This window comes from Saimiri boliviensis, chromosome 11, assembly GCF_048565385.1.
Source record: "Saimiri boliviensis isolate mSaiBol1 chromosome 11, mSaiBol1.pri, whole genome shotgun sequence".
Lineage (NCBI taxonomy): Eukaryota > Metazoa > Chordata > Mammalia > Primates > Cebidae > Saimiri > Saimiri boliviensis.
Genome location: NC_133459.1, coordinates 67,867,041 through 67,890,762, shown reverse-complemented (window position 1 = coordinate 67,890,762; position 23,722 = coordinate 67,867,041). Strand labels below are relative to the sequence as shown.

The 23,722-nt window shown below is 33.9% G+C and overlaps 1 protein-coding gene across 10 annotated transcripts in view; it reads right to left on the bottom strand.

Annotated features, from left to right (window-relative positions):
* LRRC7 (leucine rich repeat containing 7) overlaps positions 1–23,722 on the bottom strand; it is a 565,757-nt gene that overhangs the window by 462,343 nt on the left and 79,692 nt on the right. The window lies entirely within an intron of this gene.

The following is a 23,722-nucleotide window of genomic DNA, read 5'->3' as shown; positions in this document are numbered from 1 at the left end:
GTTATGATCACAAGGCAACGATTTTCAGTCACTAGATCAGGGGCTTTCTGGGTGTTGACACAATGTTTCCCTGGTAAATTCTTTAGTATTGTTGCAGATGATGCCGACCACTCAGAGTAAAACATACTCAGCATTTTTTTTTTAAATAAATGAACTGTTGTGATTAATCAAGTGAGTACTGTTTGATGGCTATGACTCACAGATGAGAAAAATAAAACATGATCACACTCATGGCTATAATTTCTGGGATGTTGTAAGGCATAACATACTTTTAATATCTTAGTATTTTACATTAAGATTAGAAAATGGAATATGCTGTATCTTTTACTAGGGAAAGAAGAATCAAGATGACTCATTTATTTAGGAAGATAGGTTCTTGGGAAAAAATTAAATTTTTATTTGAGATTGAGTGAATATACTAACAGCTTGAAGTAGTCAGTGAGCATCACATAGTTCTGTGTTAGTTCCTGGAGCTTAAAAAATCTTTCAGTTTTTTCCTAAAACTTTGTGGAGTCACAAGGAAGTATCACATCATTGGGGTAAAACACTTTCCCTTTAAACTCTGTACCTGGCATTTCATTCTCAGTTCCTTACCCCAGCATGGCCAGAGACTTTTCTTATCTGTTTTCTTTTTGGTTATCTTCTACTGGCTTCTTTTGTGGGTATCTAAATAAGTTATTTATATTAATGTAAATATATTAAATACATATCACATTAAAGTAATTTTAGAGCATGCATGTATAGCCTCTATGCTACAACCCATCTCCCTCTATTATCTAATCTCAGTTCAACAGCCAGAGGGTCCTTTTAAATCATGTGTCAAATTGTGTCACGGCACCGCCTCCAGCAATCCAAGGACTTCCTATTTCCCACAGAGCAAAAGACATCTTTACAAAGGCGCTTTATGTTTGGCTGCCTGTATGCTTCCCCCAAATCTTTTACTTCCCCTTTTGACCAACTTGAGCATATACAATATTCTCCCGCCTTAGGCCTTCACACTATCAGTGTCTTCTCTCTGGAACTCCTTCACCTCCATTAAGTCTTCAAATATTACTTTTTCAGGCACCTTTCCTGACAACCACTCTTTCATTGACATTCTTCATCCTCCTTACCAGGCTGTATTTTTTCTTTTACCTTACTTTTTTTTTTTGCCAAATTCATTGTTGAGGTGTGCTTTGGAAATAATGTGTACTAATTTAAATATTGCTGGTTTTGTCTCTTAACTAGTGAGAAAAGCATGAACACTGTCTGTTTCTCCTATAGTTCTGTCATTTTTTAATGTAATTTGAGACTATATTATTGAATATACAGAAGTTATAATATTCTGATGGATTGAACCTTTTATCATTATGTAGTGATTGTTAAGAGCTAAAAATACTATTTGCCTTAAAATCTGCTTATCTGGTAATATAGTTGCAGAAATCCTCATGAATACTAATTGCCTGTTGAAAACAAAACGTGGTTGTGAAATTTAAAATATTTTTAAAATTCAGTATTAAATCAGAATATTATATTTGCATTTATCTGATTTACTGATAACTTGAATTTAAGTCTATTATCTTATTTTGTGCTATTTCTACAGATTTTCCATTTTGCTTTTCTTCTATTCTTTTGGATTAGGACCTCTTTTCTTGTTTCATTTTATTTTTTATGTTTTCTACTTTGGAAATCATGATTTTTCTATATTTAGATAAATCCACATATGTAATATTTGCTTACTATTCTTTATTGCATCTGGTATCTTTTATCTTTGATAATTTTCCTTCTTGCTGAGTTTATCCTTTAAAATTTTCTTTAAAGTATGTCAGGAGACTTTTTAAATCCACTCCGTTGTTTATCTGAAAATGTCTATATTTTGTCTCTCTTCTTGAAAAATGTCTTTTCTAGATGAGGAATTAAATGTATACAGTTGTATTCTATGGCTTCATTGCTGCTGTTGAGAAATCGGTTATTAATTTAGCTGTTCTTCCTTGAAAGATAATATTTTTTTTGTTCTGACTGATTTTTTAAGGTCTTTGCTTTTGGTATTTTTCAGTTTCATTATGATACTGTCTATTTATACTTTTTTATTGGTTTTATTTTTTGGATTGGAGAGATGTATTGTCTCTCAGCAATTCTGAAATGCAATCATCTATTTTATCTTTGAATATTTTTTTCTTTTATAACTGTTTATAACTTAAGCCTTTCACTCTATCCTCACTGTTCTCCTGTGTTGGGAATTCTCTTTCCACCCCTCCAGATTGTTTCTTCTCCACTCTGCTGTTTTCTGGCCCAGTAACCTCGACATTATGCATCATCTAAGTTTTCTTGCCCCTGGTGTCCTGGTGTGCTTGCCCAATGATAGGTACCATCAGGACATTTGAGAATGGAGGAGAGACAGTAGGATTTATTTCCCAACCTGCATACTTAGTAGGCTGTGGGTGAGCAGAAGCTGCATTCTTCTACCAAAGTTTGCAGTTCCTCTTGGACAACCCTCTCCTATAGCTCCAATTATAGCTCCCTCCAATTGCTTGTAAACTCTCCTTTTCTATTCTCCTTTAGACATGGAGGTGAAAATGACTTTTTTGCTGTTGCTAACATCAGGACATGTCAGCATACCTTGTTTATTTAATTATACCTATCTTATTTTCAGAAATCCACCTAGTTATTGTTACAGCCTCTTGTTCTTTTTTCACATTTCCATTGTGTATTTCTTACAACACATACACTTTAGGAGGCTCTAGTATTTAAGAACTTTGTGATGTGATTCTTCTGCTTCTTGTTCTTCCTGACTTTGATACAGGATGCAGTGTGTTTTATGGTTTCCTGTTTCTTTGTATATTTAATGGTTTTATATAATGAACTTATTTTTATTGGACATTTACCTTTGAGGATTTTTTTAGGCCCTCATTAGTGTATTTTACTCCAAATAATATCTAAGCTTTCTTTCCAGACTCGAAGACCATTTCCAGCCACTAAAACAGGAGCTCAAGGTCCTTAGCGTTTAGCAGATTCCCTTACAGTTAAATCTATCTTCAATTCTTACTTATCTTCTAGAAGGTTCTCCTTGATTTAGCTTTTATCTACTTCCTAATTTTTTAGCCAGTGTGGCAACTCACTTAAAAATATATGACTTGTATTTTATCCAGATTTTTTAGTTGTTTTTATGGAAAGACACTTTCAGGGTGTTTAGTGTCTCATGCTGACGATAATGGAGATCCCATATAAAAAATCAAATAAATTCAGTTGTCATGATGATATATTTTAGAAGAGATAAAACAAGCTAATATGAATTATTTAAAATGTGTTATATTAAAAATATGATGTAATTGAGCCTTAGAAATCCTGTCTCTAAGCTGCCAGAAATGACAGACAGGAAGTAGCAAAGATAGGATTCACATTTCACTCATTCCCAAATCTCTCTCTAAGACTTCTGTTAACCCTAGCTGTTTTGCATTACATCAGAATAACATTACTAAGAATACATATTGTTATTTTAGCCTCAATTAAGAGCCATTAAATGCTGATAATACAGGTATAAAAATGATGACATGAAAAAGAGCTGCTATGAGATACAGTGGAATGAATCAATAAAATAGTATATGGATTTTAAACAAAAGGTTCCCATAATTTTCCATAGTATTAAATTAAAAGAATTTATTTCACTGGCCAAAAATATTCTATGAAAAAGCACAGAGGATAAATAAGTCGGTGACTCTGGTGAAGAACCTGAAATAAGGGACAGTCTGAAACATAACATTACAAAAGCCAGTTATTTTAGCAGGACTATTCCTAGACAAAATTTTAAAATAGGAAGAAAATTCATCTACATAAGCCCTCGTCTCCTTTTGTTAATTTTCTTTACTTCCCATGCTTTCTCTGCCTTTATCCTTTCTACATTCTCTGCAGACCTAGGTAAGTCAATAATATCAAAACATAAATTAATTCAATATTATAATGCTTTACATATAGAAGACACATCAAGGGAAAAATACAATGTATAAATTTTACTTGTGGCAGTTCAGATACGTAGCACCTGGATGAAGAGGATCCTTGGAAATCTTATACTTTTCAACTTGGATGATACAGATAAACTTATAATCTGCTTCCATATATGACTGTATATGTCATTCTGAAGTAATTCTACCTATAAGACATAGCGTGAGACACTGCTAATGCTTTACATGAAATCATCTATGCAAAGGCAATGCTATTAAAATTCTAATAAATTGTTGTCTTAAATAATTATAATGCTCCTAGCTAGTCATTATACTTTCAAAATATTATTCTTTTAGTCTTTGAGATTAATCATAGAATAATGCTATCTTAGGAATGTTTATCACTTTAGTAACACAGAAGTGCTGGTGAGAAATTAGGTCAGTGTGAATTTAGGTCAGTAACCAGTAGCACAGCACACACACATATATACGGATGGACAATATAAGTATCTACTTTGGGGTTTATAATAGACTGTGGAGGTTTACAATAAAATGAAACATTATTTTTTTGCTTCTTATTAAATATTTACTTCTTGTCCTTTCCTTTAGCTTTTTTTTTTTCTTTTCCTTTTCCTTTTAAATAATTATAATGTAGTAAAGGATTAGGGTAGTTATTTTTTTTCATTTTTTATTTTTTTGAGATGGAGTTTCGCTCTTGTTACCCAGGCTGGAGTGCAATGGCGCGATCTCGGCTCACCGCAACATCCGCCTCCTGGGATCAGGCAATTCTCCTGCCTCAGCCTCCTGAGTAGCTGGGATTACAGGCACGCGCCACCATGCCCAGCTGATTTTTTTTTATTTTTAGTAGAGATGGGGTTTCACCATGTTGACCAGGATGGTCTCGATCTCTTGACCTCGTAATCCACCTGCCTCAGCCTCCCAAAGTGCTGGGATTACAGGCTTGAGCCACCGCGCCCGGCCGGTAGTTATTTCTTGATGTTTTCCATTACATTGTTGCTAAAACTGTTTATCTCTACTATCATTAACATCATAGACATTCATAAACATTTAATCAACCTCTAGGATCTAAGAGTTCTATTTAATGGAAAACCCCTTTGAAACTTCACTTTTCACATTAAGAGAAATGTTTGTATTACAAGTTATGTTAAATAACCTGAGGAGTTTTGTTATGAAACTAAAGCCACAGTGGATAACCTCACAATTTTTTAAAATAATATTTTCCGCTTTTATATTACTATATATATCAATATATTATATATTAATAATATGTTATTTATTACCTATTACTATATATTGTTAACTGTCATTCTTTTCGAGATATTACATAGCGACAATATTTTTTGATGTTTGAACTAGAAGATCAACATATTGGGAAGGGATGCACTATTTTCTTTAATTAGTACTCTTGGCATTTACTGCCTCTCTTTCCTTCTGTTCCGTTTCATAAATCAATGGTTCCTAAATTTTGAATTGTGAATTAAAGTTTTAACTGGAAACATGAGAATAATTAGTAATATACTGAAGTTTTCACTAATCTATCTTTTTTTCTGTTAAAATGTTCTGTCTCATAAAATGTTGCTGAGAATAAATAGTAAATTTATCATTATTAATTTAATAAAACCCCATCCCAAAGATAGTTTAAAAACATATTATTGCTCTCTGAAATCTCAGTGTCTAGGGCCATTAAATTGCATAATCTTGGAAAGGATTTATAGGGAAAAAGTGGCATTCTTGACCAGTTTGATAGATTGGTGGTTGGTTTTATCCTTATTTAGTGAAATAATGCAAAAACAAAACAAAACAAACAAACAACAACAACAACAAAAACAAGGGAGGTGCTTAACACTGATTCTGGGCGTAATAGTCTGAAAATAGTATGTGAGTGACTATTGAATGGATGACAGTCCAATTATAAATATGGGTGGATATATTTGAAGATGTGTTGACCAGTCAGACATTTTGCACACTGAATTGAATTTGAGATTGTCTGCCTGGCAGCATTGTAATGATAAGCACTATAATATGCACCAAAGAATACTGATAACTAAACATACACTAATGGCCAACATAAAAATGCTCTTACTCCAGCCTAGGTAACAAGAGCGAAACTCTGTCTCAATAAATAAATAAATAAATAAATACATAAAATAAAAATGTAAGAGAGAAACAACAAACATTTATTCTCTTTGTAAATTCAGCTCAATTCCAACAGAAAAGTCAGGAGATAAAAATGGCAGCAAATAAAACAATCCTTATTTCCAGAACGTCCTTTTCTCCACACAGAAATTTATTTCTCGTTCTTTTACCAATATTGTTTTACTTGGAGTCTCTAACAGTTATCAATCAGCAGATATTTTGCCAGCATTGAACAAAAGCTGTGTTTGCTAGCACTGAATCATATAATTCCTAAACCTTTGACCTAGTATGAAATTTTCTTGTACACTGAATTGCATTGTGTAAATAGGCATTGGTAAATTATAAAGTTAGATAATAAATGCATTCATAAGATATTACATATAAATTTAGTTGTCTAATCTGAAATAGCTCTCATCATTAAAACTAAGATTTTATTAGATCTTGTATTTGTTATAGTCTATATTTATTAAAATAAGTAAGTTCTTGATAAGAAAATCATGGTATATTACTAAACCATGAAAAGACATAATATTTTGTATTGCTCGTGTTATGCATTGTAGCTAAAGTCTAATGTCCAGTAACCACAAAATGTGAAAGAAAATTGCTCTCTAAATTGACCATGTTAAAACTGAACTGTGTCTCAGCTAATTTCGTATGTTGAAACCTGAACCTCCAGTATTTCAGAATGTAACGGTGTTTGAAGACAGGACTTTTAAAGAGGTGATTAATTTAAAAACAGTTTGTTAGGTTGGGCCATAATTCAATTTGATGTGTGTGCTTATAAGAAGGGAAAATTTGGACACCTAAAGAGATACTAGGTGTATGCATGCACAGAGATAAGGACCATGTAAAAGCACGAGAAGGCAGCCATCGGCAAGTCAAAGAGAGAGACCTCAGATAAAACCAAGTCTGCCAGATCTTGATCTTGGACTTTTAACGATGAAATTTAAAAATCAAAAGTTCAAATTATACTTGCCATATCTTATTAACAAAGGCAAAGAAAAATTTATACAATAGTTAGAAAATGTTCATCAAATATCATCCAATAAAATGGGGGCTGAGGCTTAATAATCCAGCTTTAGTTAATAAGTTAACCAAAATTTACTGAGCATGTATAATTATAAGAGTTAAATAGTTCATTAACTGCTCACAGTAACTCTATGAGGTCAGTATTTCACAGAGGAAGAAGTACCTTGTTCAAGGTCATTCACAGCTAGAAAGTGATGGAGCCAGAATTCGAATTCAGGCCATCTGGCTCTAGAACCAAGTGAACTGGAAAACAATTCTTTTAATTATGAAATTAATTGTGGGTATGTAATGCCTGTACTTTATCTTATTTAGTTTGCAAAACATTATGAGGGGAAAAAACATTTTTTTCCTTTGAGGACATTTCATTTTCTAATTATGCTGGAAAAGTGAAGAGTTACTGTTATACCCAAGTGGTTAACCCAGACCCCTCTGATTACAACAACATGGGTGAAGCATCTTTTAAGTGTGTGTTACCAGTGGCATTCACTGAATCAGACTATTAACTCCTTGAGGGAGGAAATCAAGCCATGTTCATCACTATAGCCTCAATGTCAAAGTGGTTTGAACAAATTAACACTCCATTTGATGAATGTTAAATAAACATACGCTGTCACAGGGTTTGATAACATAACAACCTGCAGTGTTAACTATGAAGTCTTAACTTTATGTGCATTTCAGAGAAAGTTCCCTGAAATATGTGAGTCAATAAAAAAGAAACAGTTACCATTCCACATATGGGAATTGAACCAAGTACTACATTGTTTCAAAACAGAATCAATCTACCATAGTGCTATAAACTTATATGACAAATGTGATATAATATAGTCTACTTAAAGGATCACTCATCAGGCCTTGCTAACAATTATTATAAAGTTGCAGTTGTGTTCATGTTATTATGTAGATTATTATTATTACAGGAGCCAATATGTCAAACTGACAGTATATGACCTTATAAATTTAAGAACTCAAATTTTCAGCAATTCTTAATGTTTGTGGGTAAAACTTTAAATCTTGACAAAAAAGTGTTTTCATTTTGGTGATTATGGTACTGGGAATGATTCGAATTCTTACTATTTTTTTTTCTACTTGAAAAAATATACTAACTGGCTCTTTTGCATCCCATTTCTGTGTATATCAAATCTAAATTAAGTTACCAATTACTGTTCCTATGGCAAAAGGGATTCTTAACATACAGAACACCCATAACTGTAAGTGAGAACTTAGGCAGTTCAAAAGACTCTTTATCTGGAAAACAGTCCAAATATGAAACATTAATTTCAATATGTAGTCTAATATTCAAATCAACATACAGGGTTTTCAAATAGCTAATATTAAGTTGGGATATTCTTATTTACAATATTGGATCACACTGAAGATTTGATAGTTTGACTTGCAGGAAGCATTAACATTAGGTACAAACTATGTTTTAAATCATGTACATGTAATGTGATACAATTCCAGTATCTGTAACTTAAGAAACAAACCATAAAATTTCCTGCATTTATCAATTAATGTATAAGTGAAAGTTAAAATATTTTTATTCAGGCACCATAATGTTTTGGAAGATGCCACTAGCTACATTGTATCCTTTTTCCTCTTCTTTACCAATAGAGCCCCAATTTTGTAACTAAATGTTAAAATCTTGCATTTCCCAAGTTTCAGCGACTGTAAGAGTGGCAATGTGATCCAATACAAGCTAAAATGATATAAGTCAAAGTTACCAGGAGTCTTAGGGAAAGCTCTTTAAAAGGAAAAAGAAGACAGGCTCTGCCTGTTTCTCAGTGTCTTCTTCCCTTTCCATTTTCATTTCTGCTTGTAATATGAATTTGATGATGGTATCGGTGGTGAATACGACATGCACACAACAGCAGGAGGACAAGAGCCAAATGGCTGGGCAGGAAACTACAAGAAGCTGTACTCTCGAGGAGTGTCTCTGAGCTACCTCATTAGCTTCCTACTATCTGTGAAGGTAATGGAGAAAATTATAGAAAAAAATAAAACACAGGTTGGTTTGGGACAGTTTTGGGTGATTTATATTACTAGCACTTGAATATAACTCATTACTTATCCAACTGTCTTAGAGGTAAATATATTCAAACATACTACCTGTTTTTAAACTCTTTTATTTAACTTAATTAAATAGTTATGGAGCAGTAATTTATCAACAGAACCTGAGCAAGTTCATAGCTTTCTTGAAATGCCTAATTTGCTCCAGGGATTAATTTGCCTATTGGTTGGATAAGACCAATTAGCGATGAGATACAGAATATTGCACCAGTTTAGAGGAAAATCTCAATTATGATGAATGACAACAGGGTATCCAAGTTGAAGCCAAACTATTTGAAATACTTGCCAGCATATCTGGAATGGGTAATTTTGATAATATATCAAAACGTGTATTTTAAAAATTAATTTCATGTCTGAGACACACAGCCAGTTTGTTATTAAAACAATTTATCATTTATTAATGCATAAATGGCAGACAAGTTGCCATATTTGCTATTAAACCTGTCCCAACTTTTCTCTCACTTGTTTGCAGAAAGATAATATGTATAACTTCTCTTGTAGCCTAATAGCAGTTGTCATTTTTGTAAATATGAACTTGCAGAAGATGCATAATAGAAGTAAATTGGGCAAAGATTCAAAAATGAGTTTTTAAAATTGAGAAGCTGGATTTCCTATATTTAGAGTGATTACATTGCTTTTTAACTAGCATAACTATGTAAGTGCACTGATATATAGGCATCTTAAAGTCTATTTGGCACATGATCTGTGAGGTAGACTGGCAACTTCAACAAGGGTTATTACGATTTGTTATCACAATCCTAATTTTGGAAGCAAATATCTACTAGAATTAAAATGGAAAAAAGAAATTATGATATATTCTTGTTCACCTGGATTTGTTTAAGTAAAAGGTAAACTATTAGCAGTTTATATTATTATAATTAACCCAAAATTTCATTTGTATTTTATACATATAGTTTCCATGGGTAAGGTGAAAAAAAAAAACCATAAACCAATGACATAAATTTTAAGTGTTCACATTATTGATATTTTTATCAAAGTTTCTTGTTCTTTCACATTTTTATAGTTTCATTTTGTTTCTAACATAAATGCAAGGTGCTTAGTATCATGTCTACTCTAGTCCTAGAGTGCTTTTGTTAATTGTGGAAAAAAAAATAACATGAGACCTAACTTCTGAACAAAGTTTAAATTGCACAGTACAGGATTATTAACTATAAGCACATTGTTGTACAGCAGATCTTTAGAACTTTTTCATCTTTCATGACTGAAACTCTGTAGTTGTTGAATAGCAATTCCCCATTTTCTCCTCCTCTCAACCCCTGGAAACCACCATTCTACTTTGTTTCTATGTGTTTAATTGTTTAGATACCTCATGTAAGTATAATCATTTAATATTTGTGCTTCTGTGATTAGTTTAGGTCACTTAGCATAACATCCTCAAAGTTCATTCATGTTTCTGCATGTGACAGGCTTTCTTTTTTAACGTCCAAGTAATATCCTACCATGGACACTCAAGATGTTGTCACCTCCTGGCTATTGTGAAAAATGCTAAAATAATCTTAAGGTCATAAATATATTTTTGCGATCCTGATTTCAATTCTTTTGGATAAATGCCTAGAAGTGGGGTTGCTGGATCATATGGTAGTTTTTTAAATAAATTTTTGAAGAACTTCCACACTTTTCTAAAATGGCTGCACATTTTACATTCCTACCAACAATGCAAGAAGGTTCTAATTTCCCACACAACCTTGCTAACGGTTTTCTTTTTTCCTTAGCATGCATACTTACTAACATTTTTTAAAAAAATGATTATGAGCATCCTGACAGATGAGTGGTTATACCTCATTGGGGCTTTTGAGTTACCTTTCCCTGATTAGCAGTGATGCTGAGTATTTTTTCACAAACCTGTTAGTCATTTATTTTTCTTCTTTGGCAAAATGTCTATTTAAATTATTTGCTCACTTTTAAATTGGGTTATTATTGTTTTTGAATTGTAAGAGTTTCTTGTATATTTTGAATATTAACCCTTTATCAGATATGTCATGTGTAAATATTTTCTCCTATTCTGTAGTTGCCTTTTCATTCTGTTCATTGTCTTGCTATGCAGAAGTTTTTACTTTGATGTCATCCCACAAGTCTATTCTTATTTTCGTTGACCCTGTTTTTGGTTTCATATCCAAGAAATCATTGCCAAGACCAATGGCAAGAAGCTTTTTCTGTGTTTTCTTTTAGGAATTTTATGGTTTCCCATCTTACGTCTAAATTTTTTAACCTATTTTGAGTTGATTTTTGTGTGTGGGTATTCAGTTTTCCTAATACTATTTCTTGAAAAAACTACCCTTTCCCCACTGTGTAATCTCGATGCCATCTTCAAAGATCATTTGAACATATATGAGTGAGTTTATTTCTGGGCTCTCTTCTGTTCCATTGGTCTATATGTCTTTATGCCAGTAATAGAATGTTTTAATACTGTAGTTTTGAAATCAAGAAATGTGGTCTGTAGTTGGGTTATTTATTTATTTTTTTTACTTAATATATTTTTTTATTGCATTTTAGGTTTTGGGGTACATGTAAAGAACATGCAAGATTGTTGCATAGGTACACACTTTTAAGACTGTTATGGCTATTCAGAGTCCTTTGAGGTTCCATGGAAGGTAGAGGAGTTTTTCCAAATTACAGAATTGATCAAACAATTGTATAATTCTCTGTGAAAATACCACTGGGATTTTAGTAGAGATTGCATTGAATTTGTAGATTGCTTTGGGTAGCATGAGAATTTTAACAATATTAAGTCATCCAATCCATCCACGCAAGAGTCTCTTCATTTATTTAGGTCTTCTTTAATTCATGTCATCAATATTTCATAATTTTCAGTTTACAGATCTTTTGCTTCCCTAATTAAGTACTTCATTTTTGTTGGTATTATTGTAGGTGAGATTGGTTTCTTAATTTCCTTTTCAAATTATTCATTAATATATAGAAATGTAACTGATATTTTTTTTGTGTTGATTCTGCATCCTGCAACTTTGCTGAACTGATATATTAGTTCTAACAGTTTTCCTTGTATGTGTGGAATCTTTAGGGCTTTCTACGCATAACATAATGTCATCTGTCAACAGAGACAATTTTACTTCTTTTTTATTGTATGCCTTTTCTTTTTCTTGCCTAATTGGTCTGACCAGTTCCTTGAGATGTAAGGAGAGTTGGACTCCAAATCTAAAGCACGCTGGTTTCTTTTCAGTGACCTAAGTCAGGCAAGACAATGAGCAGTTGCTTGGGTAGCCATCCCAGAAGCTAAAATGCAGAAGATGCTCTCCAATCCTCTCCTTTCCTCCTAAGGGAGAAGCTTCAAGTTGTGTACCTTTTCTACTCACACCAACTCATGCTGATTGGATCAAGCCATGCCCACCTCTTTTGTGTTCTCAGTGGCCCTCCAGGATGTCTGCCTGTTCTGTCAGTACTCTGAATGAGGCACTGACAGAAACCAATTCCCCAGATAGCCCTCCAAAGAGCTAGCACTTTACATGCATGCCCTTCTCTTCTTTTTTCTGTTGACAGAGAAGTAGTACCCCAGGACATTCCCTCCTATTGGGAATGGGCTGACGCAGGTAAAGTAAAATTGCTCTTCTTACCTGTTTTAATGTAAGTATTCTCAGCTTTGTGTTCACCTGGGATACTGTAACTTCTTAATTGAGTTCTGGAATTCTCATAAAGATATTTTGCTCCATGTATTATTGCTTAATCAATATTTCGGTGAAGGAATAGGGCTGGGACTTCTTATTATGTCATTTTGCCGATGTCAGTACTCCCACAGTGCTTTTCTTTTAACTTTTAAATAAATTATGTTAATTTTATCTGCCAGTGCTTTTAAAAATAACTTTGGTAGATATAATTGGATTTTCAAACTTTCATTATGTCCCAAAGGATGCATAATTTTGCTCTCAACTATAGAGAAAGTTATAGTTGCTCTTGTTTCAAATATAGTGCACTATTTTTTTCTAATAAGTACCATAGGATGATTTGTAAACCAGGTTAAACTTGCCTCAGAAAACAATGTTTTAAAAAATATATTCCTTTAAGTAAATATTCAGATTTGAAATTATATATACAGTATTTGAATAAAATATGAAAAAGCTAACATATTTATGCCTCTAAGTTCATGCCAAAACTTAGCTGTATTCATATGGTACCTCCAGCATGTCACCTAATTAGAAAGAGCTGACATTTGTCACTTACTTTCATGAATCTAGACATGCCAAACTGTCTCAGGGAATAATTTAGCTCAAAGCCTCAGTCCATAATGATGAAATTGACATCTGTACTTGTCATTACTGCTGTAACTTTCATGTGAGGATAGCATTTCTATCAGTGGCAGCTATAATCAAATGAAAAATGTGCTAAAATATACCCAGTAAATTAGGTAAGCTATCGACAGTGCCAAACCAATGATGCTTGCAATATGCTCCCAAATTCTGCCAAAGAGTATCTAAAAATTTGAAGCACTCAGAGTATATTTTAAAAGAAATCATTAAAATTTTCTGATTATAAGAAATTGCACATTATATTTTGTTTAGGAAGCTATGGCTAAAAACACTAATTGTATACAAAGCTTAAAGATACACATGTATCAAACACAGACAAAGACTTCACAGATAGCCTACAATGCATGTTTAATGACTTTGCTACATATATGAAGCAATGTATTCTTGTGTAACAAATGACAAAGCTACTTGGCTTTTTATGAGAACATTTTTCAATAATATTCCAAAGAATATGAAAAAACAAATTTCTTTTATAAGAAATGAAAATTAGTATGTGCCAAGGTAAGAATTTTCCTTGAGGAGAAAGACACAAAATTAATAATAGAGTAATAGTATTACTGTTCTGCTATGTCCTTGAGTTTCATTAGCAGAAAGAGTCACACTGACTTGAAATTAATATTTGTTTTGGAAAATATTGATGGATTCTCTAACTGTATCTTACCATCTCGTATTACATCCTTACCTGTCATCATCCATGAAGTATTCATACCTGTTAAACCTACTTGAGAAGCGAGCCTAATCCTCATGTGACTGTCACTGAAGGCCAAGAATTATCCTGTGAGGGTGTTGTGTTTTTTTAATCAATGTAATCTTTAAGCCATCCTTACCACCCGTAAGCCCTTTGTAATATCTAAAGCAGCTTGCACAATAAGCTGGAGGCAGTTTGTGAACTGCATAAGAGAACAAGGCTTGGGAGCTTGGTTACCAAACCATATACTTTTGCATGGAATTGCAACTGCAGGGAGGAAGGGGAGTCATTTTTCAATTAGCAAAGGTGCCATGTGGATTAGTGGTGTCTTTGTTGACATCTTTCCTGGAGGTTTATCAGAACTTTCCAAATTCCTTCTAATCTCGATTCCTTCCAATGTCATTATCTAGAGCAGTGCAGAATATTTTTTGAATGCTCTAGATATTCAATTACCTTTTCAGATCTTCAAAATCTGAAGCCTAGTAATGTTTCCAGATTTCACTTCCTTTCTTCCTTTAGGCCTGCTTAAAATCTTGGTTAGACAAAGCACGCACATCATCCTCACTTCCCATAGCTTTCTCTCCCTTTGAAGTTGAGAAAATAATAAAAATAATAATGACAAGAACAATTTGGGAATACTCTTGTAACTAGGCACCATTTTGGGTACTTTATGAAGTAAGTAAGTCACTATTGTAATTTCCACTTTATATATGAGGCAACAAAAAGTAAAACTTGTATGTCATGTAACTGGTAAGTGGTGAAGCCAAGCACTGAATGGTATAGTGAGTGAGACACAGAATCTAAGAACATCTGCATGTCCACATTCCAATAGTAATAACATTTTAGAGAATCGGAAATCTTGAAAAACTGCAACATAATCTTTAATAAATCTTTAATTCTGTGTCTGCATGTGATTACTTTCTCAAAAGAAAAAAAATCCTTTTTTTTAACTATGAGAAAAGGCAGATGGTTCCCATTAGACTTTTAAATATACTCTTTGCACTGTCCAGAACACATCTCATCACCTATTCTTACCTAGTGTCTCATAGTGTTATTAAAAGATTAAAAACCACTTCAAATATTTATCACAGAGAGAACTGAGTGCAAGGAAATTGGTTACACAGGAGGTGGAGGAGCTGAGAAGCCCAAGAGAGGGCAGACAGTAGTAAGAGCTGGAAGCCACTATGTAGGTAAACAGGGAAGAGGTATGTTTCTGAAGCCCAGGGCCCTGATTTATATAGCACAAGTTGAAACCACAGTGGGCTTGTCTGGCAGGAGCCAAAACCATGATGGAGGATATGTTGCTGTGGCTAGTGAAGGCCCTTGTGTGGGAGAGAAATATTCTGGCTTTTCCTATTCCTCTTTCTTTTCCAACCAGTGTCTCTTACTGGTTAGTTACAGCCAGAAACCAGCTAATATGTCTTCTCCCTGGTCATGGAGCAAGGCAGAAGAAGGGCAAGGATTGGTTTTTCAGGTAAATAGGCTCCATCCTTGTTCATCTAGTGACTATCTTATTAGGCCTTCCTCAGGAGATCTGCTTGTTCCTCTTACAGACTCCCACAGAACCATACAATTCACTTTCATAACACCTCAAGTATTATTTTCTTACAAATTAATAGTAGTTAATTTATGAACAATTACCAAGAGACAGACACTAAATGTTATACACATTCTCATTTAAACTTCCCAACAATCATAAAATCAAGTCTATATTTTTTCTTAACAGCTAAGTTCCATGAAGACAGGATCCATTTCTACGTTGTTATGTATTATTAATCTAGTATTCAGGAAGCCCATACTTTTCAATTGAATCACTAAAATTCCTAGAAATAAATCTGAAAAACGGATTACAGGGTAAACTTTTGAAAACATTTTGTATTAACTAAAGGAATTTTCATTTGTATTTAGAGAAATCTATTCAAAGAATCTCTGAATTTTATGTGTATCTATCCGGAATGTATCTAGCTACTAGCTATCTCAGGTAAATATGGAAAGAACCAAATAGCAAGTATACAGTTAACAAAATAACATGTCAATTAAAAAAAATCATCCCATATGTAGCATGTATTCTAAAGTAGATAGAAAATATGAGAGAAATATTAAGAAACATGTATGATTGCTTGTGCATACTTAATATACATATAATGAAATTTTGAAAAGGAGAGAACGAATTAGAAGTAGTATTTGAAGAGCAGACAGATTTTTCCAGAATAAAAATATAAACATCAAATTGAAGGGGCCTATAAGTTTTAGAAAAAAATAAGTAAAAATAAATAAATTGTAGAAAGAATGAAAAACATTAGATACAAAGATAAATTCTTGAAAGTTACCAGGAAGTCTACAGAGCATCATTATCAGAATCATGGCCGACTTATTCACAAACATAGTTGCCAGAAGTGAGAATATCTCCTGTGTTGAGGGAAGTAAGCAAGAAATTTGTACTTTACATCTACTTGAGTTCCAGCACTCAAAATTGAAAGCAAAATAAAACCACTTTAATTTTAAAAATTAGACCTTCTTTTGTTTCACAGACTCTTTAAAGGATGCACTATAAAAAGAAAGTTAAATCTGGTGGGAAAGTAGAATGCAAAAAACAAATGATCAATGAAGAAATCAGTGAAACATATTGATAATTATTGACTTTAAATTTAATAAAGACTAAAAAGGTAGGCTTTAAAGGCAACAACAGAACTAAAATTCTAGACAACAACAATATCAAAAATTAGATAATTATTCTATTTTTAAAAATCTCAACCTAATCCTACACTGTATTTTCTGCTTCTGTTCTTATAGGCCATAAATCTTCATCCAATACTTGCCAACCAATTTTTTTTAATAAAGTGTTTGCACAGCAAATCATTTTCAGAGTTCTTATCCTCCACTCGATATTCAAGATGATGGTTTATTCCTTATTTTCTAAAGTATTACCGTTCATGCCCACCCCATGGGCCTTATACACATTTAGTGCTGGCTAGCAAAGTGTGTGGATGACTCTTGGCTAATTTTCTGCCCATTTAAGTACAAACTCATTTCTCACTGAAGACCAAAGAACCTGAAAATGTGTTATGTATTTTTTTGGCATTGATAGCAGGAATCTTTTCATTTATGCCTATAATACATTTCTAGTGGGGACATATATTCTAGGATTCTGTTTCCTACTATGACACTTCTTTTTTCTTTCCAAGATTTTCCTCAAGATATTGTAATCTTTAGAATGATGTAGGCCAGATCTGATATTTGCTTGTTGGACTCAACTTCTGGCTGCCTTTAAAAGCAGCTCCTATGATGCAGAGTTCTCAATCTGAATGGCCAGTGAAACCTCTTAAGAATAGAGATCTTTAAACCCCATTTCAGACTTGTTAAAAAAAGATTGTTTTGGTGTCAAATCACTTAACAGATGCATAAGTGAAGCCAGGATTGATGAACACTACAATAGAGGTTCAGCTGCACTGGTGTTAAACTGATACTGATTTTTCAGAACCAAGGACTAGATATTGTAGGGAACAGGGAATGTGTACTGAAACCATGGGAGGATTGCATAGGAATGCTTAAAGACCAACATTCCTGTTTTTTTCTTTAATATATATTTTATTGCATTTTAGGTTTTGGGGTACATGTGAAGAACATGCAAGATTGTTGCATAGGTACATATATGGCAATGTGGTTTGCTGCCTTCCTCCTCATCACCTATATCTGGCATTTCTCCCCATGTTATCCCTCCCCAACTCCCCACACCCTGCTGTCCCTACCCTAGTTCCTCCCTACAGACCCCAGTGTGTGATCTTCTCCTCTCTGTGCCCATGTGTTCTCATTGTTCAACACCCGCCTATGAGTGAGAACATGCAGTGTTTGATTTTCTGTTCTTGTGTCAGTTTGCTGAGAATGATGGTTTCGGGTTCATCCATGTTCCTACAAAGGACATGAACTTACCATTTTTTATGGCTGCATAGTATTCCATGCTGTATATGTGCCACTTTTTCCCTGACGAGTCTGTCATCGATGGGCATTTAGGTTGGTTCCAAGTCTTTGCTATTGTAAACAGTGCTGCAGCTTCCCTCTTTGTGAAAGCATAGCACAAGCAGCAAAGGAGATTAGATCAAGGACTATCAGCTGGATTAGAAAATGTTGATTTTCAAATCAGAAGTCAACATTTTTTTTTTTTCATGTACTGTAGAAGGTTTGTTATACATCTAGCAAGATAAGGGAGACAAAGACATCCTGTAGTCTTCTCTTTTCCTTCCGAGTGACTTGGGGTGGAGAGAGAGAAAGGGCATCTTCCTTCTCCTCTTCCCTCCCTTGTCCTCTGGGTCTCAATAACCAACATAAGTTCCACCCATGGATGCAAGTGTGATCTTCACCCATGTATCTGGAGGACCTAACTGGCAGCACTAGTCATATTAGTCATATTACCTGTGTAAGGACCTAGTTTTCTGCCCTGCTGGTTTTCTAGGCCCACTCAGCCCAAAAGCCTTCCAGGGTACCCCAGGGGCCTGGGAGAGATTATGTTGTAGTTGGATTTGGGCAAGAGTCTTTAATGGAGAGAGTATCTTAATAATATCTCTGGCTTCCCCTGTTATGGTCCCAGTGGAACACTGAAGTTCCAGAGAATGGAACCAATTGACTTCTAAACGTAAAATCGTGTTTTTTTTTTTTTTTTTTTTTTTTTTTTTGAAAGAGAAAAAGAATAATGAGAAAAAGAATAAAGAAGAGGAAGAAAGAGAAAGAGGAAGAGGGAGAGAGAATGGGGGTATTGCTTTGTTGCCCGGGCTAGAATGCAGTCTAAATATGAGTATGCCTATAATTGTCCTTAATAATGGAGACATGAAAGAAAATGAGGGAAGAGAGTAACAAACAAGGAGCCAACTAACATTTCGTTTAAACTTCTAAGTTGATATGATGTGGTACTGATAAGAGTGTATATTTTGTGTAAAAAGGAGAGTTCTATAAATGTTAATTACGTTTACTTGTTCCAGATCTGAGTTCAAGTCCTGGATATCGTTGTTAATTTTCTGTCTCATTGATCTGTCTAATATTAATGTTGAAGTCTCCCACTATTATTGTGTGGGAGTCTAAGTCTCTTTATAAGTCTGGTATGTCTGGGTATTCCTGTATTGGGTGCGTATATATTTAGGACCTTTAACTCTTCTTGTTGTTGCATTGATTCTTTTATCATTATATAATGTCCTTCTTTGCTTCTTTTGATCTTTGTTGCTTTAAATACTATTTTATCAGAGGCAAAAATTGTAACTTCTGCTTTTTATTTATTTATTTTTGCTCTCTGGTTAGTTGGTAAGTCTCTCTCCATCCTTTGTTTTGAGTCTTTGTGTATCCTTGAATGTGAGATGGGTCTGGATGCAGCATACAGTTTTAGTTTTTTGTCCAAATTGGCTGGCTGTCTTTGAATTCTGGAATTTAGTCAATTTAAATTTAGAATTAATAATGATATATGTGAGTTTAATACTGCCATTTGCCCATTAGTTGATGTAAATTCTTCATTATATTGATGTTCTTTACTTTTTGGTATTTTTTAGAAAGGCTGATACTGTTTGTTCCTTTCATATGTGTAGTGGTTCTTTCAGAAGTTCTTGTAAAGCAGGCCTGGTGGTGATGAATTCTCTGAGTGCTTGCTTGTTGACAAAAAACTTTATTTTTCCTTCACTTATGAAGCTTAGTTTGGCTGGATGTGAAATTCTTGGTTGAAAGTTCTTTTCTTTAAGGATGTTGAATATTGGCCCCCACTCTCTTCTGGCTTGTAGGGTTTCTGCTGAGAGATCTGCTGTAAGTCTGATAGGCTTCCCTTTGTGGGTAACCTGACCTTTCTCTCTGGCTGCCCTTAGTATTTTCTCCTTCATTTCAACCCTGGTGAATCTGACAATTATGTGCCTTGGAGTTGCTCTTCTTGAGGAATATCTTTGTGGTGTTCTCTGTATTACCTGGAGTTGAATATTATCCTGCCTTACTAAGTTGGGAAAATTTTCCTGAATAATATCCTGAAGCATATTTTCCAGCTTGGATTCATTCTCTTCGTCACATTCAGGTACACCTATCAAGCGTAGATTAGGTCTTTTCACATAGTCCCATATTTCTTGGAGACTTTGCTCATTCCTTTTTATCCTTTTTTCTCTAATCTTGTCTTCTAGTTTTATTTCATTAAGTTGGTCTTCGACCTCTGATATCCTTTCTTCTGCTTGATCAATTCGGCTGTTAAAACTTGTGCATACTTCACGTAGTTCTCGTATTGTGTTTTTCAGCTCCATCAATTCACTTATTTTCCTCTCTAAATTTTGTATTCTTGTTGACATTTCGTCAAACCTTTTTTCAAAGTTCTTAGTTTCTTTAGATTGTGTTAGAACAAGTTCTTTTAATTCAAAGAAGTTTCTTATTATCCACGTTTTGAAGCCTGCTTCTGTAATTGGAACACACTCGTTCTCCATCAAGCCTTGTTCCGTTGCTGATGAGGAACTGGGATCCCCTGCTGAGGGAGAGGCGTTCTGATCTTGGGTATTCTCAGCCTTTTTTGACTGTTTTCTTCCCTTCGTTGTAGATTTATCCATCTGTGGTCTTTATAATTACCATCATTGTAATTGGGTTTATGAGTGGACGTCCAACTTATTGATTCTCAGCGCCGAAATCTGAGCAACCCACTGCACCGACTAAATCAGCGGCATTAAACATGGATGAACCTGGAAACCATCATTCTCAGCAAACTGACACAAGAGCAGAAAATCAAACACCGTATATTCTCGCTCATAGGCGGGTGTTGAACAATGAGAACACATGGACACAGGGAGGGGAGCACTACACACTGGGGTCTGTTGGGGGGAAATGGGGGAGGGGCGGGGGGTGGGGAGGTGGGAAGAGATAGCATGGGGAGAAATGACAGATACAGGTGAGGGGACGGAAGGCAGCAAAGCACACTGCCATGTGTGTACCTATGCAACAATCTTGCATGTTCATCACATGTACCCCAAAACCTAAAATGCAATAAAAAAAAAAGAAAAAAAAAAAAAAAAAGAAAGAAAAAAAAAAAAAAAAAAAAAGATTGGTGGTGCTTTTCTGACTCTGCACCGAGAACCGACGCTCTGAGGCGCCGGCAAAACTGCCTCGCCGGTCACAAGAGTCGCGCTGGCGACCCGTGGGGCTCTTCCGCTGGGAATCTCCTGGTGCGTGAGCAACAAGAATTCATGTGAAGGTGTGGCGTCCTCTCGTTCTTTGCGTTTTCACTGGGAGCTACAATCCCAAGCTGCTAGTGATCAGCCATCTTGGCTCTCTCTCAAGATAAAGCGAAGTCAACATTTAACTTTGATTATGCATGAAACTACAAAGCCAAATATTTGTAAATCCCTAATATCTCTTTTTATATTAGTGCTATTCTAAATGTTATATATGTACCATCTGCTATAACTGTTAGAAATATGAATTTACTTATTTACACTATTTTATTGCCTTATTCCAAAAAGATGAAGAAAAAGTAAAGCAATGGCTTAAGTAGAAATCTATGCAAAAATACTCATCAGACTCCAGACTCTCATATCTTTTAAAAATATCCCCTAGCAGATGGAAAAAAAGAATAAAATAAAATAAATATATGAGGCTGTAGCACTTTAATAGCAATTTTAAGTTATAGTTACAAAATGAGATTAAAACCATATGGCATGTATTATCCATACTTTCAGTTTCAAAAAAAGGAGTAAGCTATGAGCCTAATTATAAGTATGCTGTCCAATTAGCCATTATATACATCTTTTTAATCATTCATATAAATAACATGAATATCAGAATATCAAAATCTTAGAATATCAGTGATAAGTCACCTATAACAAGCTATTATAAATTGTCCACTCTGAGGTATAAAACTTAATATAACATGGCCTCTGACATTGAAAAAAGAATTCCAGTTCTATTTTATTTAAAATGTTTACTGGAAAAAATAATTCTGTACCAAGATTTATCATAGTTCCAAACTAAAACAGAAAAATTTATGGTGTCACTTTTATAAAACCTCATCTTTATATTTTCTCATAGTATTATCAATGCATAGTAATATCTTCTTTTGTGGCTTCTCTGCCCTATGTGATACACTAATTAGTTAGCTATCAGGTTATTTATCACAAAAGCATTTTCTAAAAGAAGTAGTATTGTGTAGTGGCTAAAGTCATGTGCTCTGTTTCCAGAGAGCAGTTCAAACATAGGTTCACTGAGTGATCTTCAAGAATTACCCAGGCTCTCTATGCCTCATTCTAAAAGCGAATAATGTTGAAAAATATAAAGAAAATGTTGAGTTGAACAAAAAGGGAAAAGAAAATTGGTGTTATTAATTTAGATCAAGTATCTTAACTAATTCAATTCCATAAAGAACACACAAAATGGAGAAAACATTGCAGAAAGACAAGGTAGTTTTCTAGAACTGAAGACCTGAGCCTCCATGAGGTGAAGGTCCACCATCTGAGAAAGTATTTTATAGTCATGGATGCTATAGTTAATGCAGTTTATAAAAATTTCAGAAATATAATTGATTATTTTATATTGAACTTGCATATTTTGAATTTTTCAGTCTTGATGAGTTCAGGTAGTTCTTCTATAGATTCCTTTGGGTTTAATATAAAGCCAGTTATGTCATCTATGAATAAAGGATTTTACTTCTTTTCCAAACTTTGTGCCTTTTCTTACTGTACCTCCGTGGCTGGACCTTCTGATGCAATGTTGAATACAAGTTATGACAATGAATATTTTTGCTTTGTTCCCTATCTTGAAGAATGCACTAAATTAATTATTAAGTGGTAGGTACTCTTATTAAGTGGAAGGAATTTTTTTTCTGTTCTAGGCTTGGTAAGGGTTTTTATGACAAAAGGTTATTTTATTTTGTCAAATGCTTTTATCTGCATTTATTGTGATGGTCACATGATTTTTCTCCTTGATCCTGTTAACATAGTGAATAAAATTGATTTTTCAGTGTTAATCCTCAGATAAATCTCACATGTTAATGATGCATTATTTTTGTTATATATTGGTAGATTGATTTGCTAACATTTTGTTAGAGGTTTTTGTGTCTATTCCTTAGCAAAATATTGGTCTCTAGTTCTTTTTCTTATAACAGGTTTTGCTATCAAGGTTAGTTGGGAAGTGCTTGCTCTTCCAGTATTTTTTGAACAAGTCTGCTTAATTTTGGCATTATTTCTTCCCTTAATACTTGATAGAAGTCACCAGTGAAACCATATGGTTAAAAAAGCAAGACCTAATTTTATCTGTTTACAAGAGGTACATTGAAAATAAAAGGATGGAAAATAATCTATTATACAAACTGGAAGCATATGAAAGCTAGTGATACTACAGCTTTATCAAAAAAATGTAAAATATAAGATGAAGACTATAAAGAGAGACAGAGATTTTTGATAAAAAGGATAATTCATCAGGAAGATGTAACAACCCTAAATGTGTATGCACCAAGTAAGGGATTCTAAATGTACAAAGCGAAAACTCACATAATAAAAGACAGAAATAGAAACATTCACAACCATATCTAAAAAACACAATACCTCTCTCTTGGAAATTGTAAAAGGTTAGAGGAAATTAGTAAGAATACA